Source organism: Lipotes vexillifer, unplaced genomic scaffold, assembly GCF_000442215.2.
Source record: "Lipotes vexillifer unplaced genomic scaffold, Lipotes_vexillifer_v1.1 scaffold487, whole genome shotgun sequence".
NCBI lineage: Eukaryota > Metazoa > Chordata > Mammalia > Artiodactyla > Lipotidae > Lipotes > Lipotes vexillifer.
The window spans coordinates 1,992,032-1,995,423 of record NW_006782062.1 but is presented as its reverse complement, the minus strand read 5'-3'; the positions used below and the strand labels follow the sequence as shown (position 1 = coordinate 1,995,423).

The window sequence follows — 3,392 nt, the reverse complement described above, 5'->3', positions numbered from 1 at the left end:
ATTTTCTTCTCTGTATAATCTGGCTCCTCTACGTTTTGTTTGTTTGCTTTCCTGCTATTTTTCTTTCACAAAAGAAGCTTTCTTCAGCTGTCTGTTAATCCTTGGTTGTTTGCTCAGCTTTGAAGGTGAAGATAAAAAAACTGTTCAGTACAGGCAGCGCGGCAGAGTGGGAAAAGTGTGTGTCTGGGCAGAAGAAAGAGGAGGATCTCTGGAGAGGTCTTGAAACCCCCAGGAGTGGAGGCTCCAGCCGTGGAGCCCTGCAGTGTATGTGTGGTAACACCATATCTGTGCCCCTGCTTGGATGCTGCCACTGTGTCTGGAGCTGAGCAAGAAACAGCTGCGGTTATTTTTTTACATGGCCTTGGAGACACAGGGCACAGCTGCACGGACGCCCTCTCCACCCTCTGGCTCCCTTACGTCAAGTACACCTGTCCCCATGCGCCTCGGACCCCTGCGACACTCAACATGATGATGGTGATGCCCTCCTGCTTTGACCTGATGGGGCTGAGTCCAGATGCCCCAGAGGACGAGGCTGGCATTAAGAAGGCAGCGGAGAGCATCAAGGCCTTGAATGAGCATGAGATGAAGAATGGGATCCCTGCCAACTGGATCGTCCTGGGAGGCTTTTCACAGGGTGGAGCCCTCTCCCTCTTCACAGCCCTCACCTGGCCCCGCCCTCTGGCTGGCACTGTGGACTTGTGCTGTTGGCTGCCTCTGTCCCCACCGGGCCTTCCCCCAGGCAGCCAACGGCAGTGCCAAGGCCCTGACCACCCTTCAGTGTCATGGGGACCTGGACCCCAGGGTTCCCGTACGGTTTGGCCCCCTGACAGCCGAGAAGCTCGGGTCCGTTGTCACACCCGCCAGGGTCCAGTTCAAGACTTTACTCCGGTGTCATGCACAGCTCCTGTCCTCGGGAGATGGCAGCTGCGAAGGAGTTTCTTGAGAAGCTGCTGCCTCCTGGCTACCTGCAGTTGCTGGCCCCCAGCGTGGTCCACCAGCTCGTGGGGGACTCGCCACGCGCCGCAGCATCTTGGACCTGAGCCAGTCAAGCTCCTTTCTCACCCTCCTAGACCCATCCTTTTCCCACAGGCCTCTGGGGCAGGCAGGCCAAGGCCGGGCTAGGCCTTCCTTCCTGGCTTCAGCTGCCTGGCAGTCTGCCGCAGGGGGTGGGCTGCTTTCTTATCCCATTTCCCTGGGGGTGGGGCCCCCCTGGCAGCAGTATTGGAGGGGCTGTAGGCAGCGGGAGAAAGGGGCTCAGCCGCTGACCCACTCCCTCAGGACCACACTCCCTAGCCCCGCTTTGGGCCCCCTCCTGTGACCTCAGGGTTTGGCCCTTGGGGCCCTCCCACCTCCCACCCTCTCCCGCCAACTGATTCTGCCCAGATGATCGTGTCTGTCCTGCCTCCGCTCCAGCTGCTTCTCAATCATGACCGTGGCCGTGGCCGTGGCCCGGGCCCGTGTGGGTGACGGGGCAGAGTCCTTCGAGGGGGCCTCCCTTCAGCCGTTCTGACTTGGGGCCTGGGCCCTGCCTCCGCTTTACGCTCTGGCCCTGTGGGCCTGGATCCTGCAGGGCTGCCCTGAGGCTTGAGGTCTACCCCCAGCTGCCTCACCCCACGTTGTCCCCACTCTAGAGCCAGGAGCAGGTGGGGAGGAGTTGTGTCTCCTGTCTCCCTGTAGTTTTGGGTGTTACTCTTGTTGTGTCTGGATTCTGATGAAATTAAAGAAATTGCTTCAAAAAAAAAATCTGTTCAGAAACGCTAAATATGTAGCTGAGATTTGTAGGCTTTCAGCTTCATTGTAGGGTGATGTTTCATCTGGGTGGGTGTTGGAGGTGGGTTAGGGAGTACTTTATAAAATCATGGACATTATTCAAAAATGTCTTCTTTTCATATTGATGAATCTGCTTCTGATCTAAGTGAAGAAGCAGAGAAGGTGTGGGGGAAGATGATAGCATGCTGTCAGGACAAGTTTGAGATCTCAGATTATAGAAAAAAATGTATTCCTATTTGAACAATCACTAGGATTATTCAGACAGTAGGGATAATTTAAATTTTTTTCTTTCTTTTGCCTCAAGTGTTCAAATAATTTACTTATTTTGGTTTCCAGTCTTCCTGGAACATGTGTTCTTTTACTCTCTGACATCACACTAACCTATATTTAAATTCTGGCTCTGCCACTTCCTTTATGACCTGGGACAAGGTATTTATCTCTCTCTCTGCCTCAGTTTTGACATCTGAAAATGGGGATAATAATAGAATTTACGTTGTACTGAGTTAGTATATTTAAAGTACCAAGAACAATGCCTGAGGGAGCTGGTTCTACATAATTTTTTTTTTTCCTTTGGTCTCTTCTCCTTCTCTTCCCTTCTTCCTTTTCCTTCCTTCCTTTCTGGGAAACTTTCTTGGGTTACATTTTAAACTGTCTTTTCTGTATCATTTGTGGAGTTTTCTATTTAGAGCTACCAGCAGTACCCATGTTGGAGAACCTTTGTTCTTCAGGCTTATTAATTTAGCTTTGATTCCTTTAAACCTATCTTTTCACATCTGTGTTTGCAGTGTTTACGCCATGCCATGTCTCAGTTAATTGACTTTTCCTTGCTTTTTCAAATTTATTTATTTGTTTTCCTGTAAACAAGTTGTTTTATTTCTGAAGGACTACAATCTCCCTGTGCATGTTATTCTGTTGTTTTAACATCTTTACCTTGAGTGGAGCTCTGATATAACACTCTTATCAAGTTGCTCTGTGGCTCAATCGTCCCTTCAGGGAATCTGTTTTGTTCTGAGGGTTATATTTTCTAGGCTGAATACAATTTTTTGAATTCCGTATTTTTACTCATCTGTTTTCATCTGTTTGCAAGTGTGCCATGCCATGTTTTGCATCCTGCGTGGCTCTTTCCAGGTCTTTCCTTTTCTGTGTTCCAGTGTAGAGAGCTTCCTGACTAACCATCTCACTGTGTATAAAACGTGTGCCCAACGCCACATAACCAAAAAGCTGTAGTTAGAGTGCTGGGTATTCCATTTTGTATTTCTTGCGTGTCTGAGGGCGTGATGGTGGGCGTAGGGCCTTGGGGGATTGCAGAGCTGTACTTAGTTAAAACACCCAGTATCTGTGATTATGCCTGAGATTTGTTAAATGCCCTCTTTAAGGCTCTGTGGTACTTTGTTGAGGGGTATGTTCTGTGGAGGGACCTTAGAGTTGATATCATTCTCCTGTGGAGGGACCTTAGTGTTCATATCATTCTTCCATTCAGGAAACTTCACTTCTGTAAAACAGTCAGGAGTTGTTTTATGTTTCAGATTACTCAACTGGTTGGCCTCCTTCCAGAGTTAGGACTAAATAGTGAGAATTACCATTATTTATTTTATCTTTCTGATTGATTTGTATCAGCATTT

The 3,392-nt window shown here is 48.9% G+C and overlaps 1 pseudogene; it reads left to right on the top strand.

The window, feature by feature from the left end:
* Nucleotides 1-251: 251 nt before the first annotated feature.
* Nucleotides 252-1,040, top strand: LOC103079678 (acyl-protein thioesterase 2 pseudogene; annotated as a pseudogene).
* Nucleotides 1,041-3,392: the final 2,352 nt, after the last annotated feature.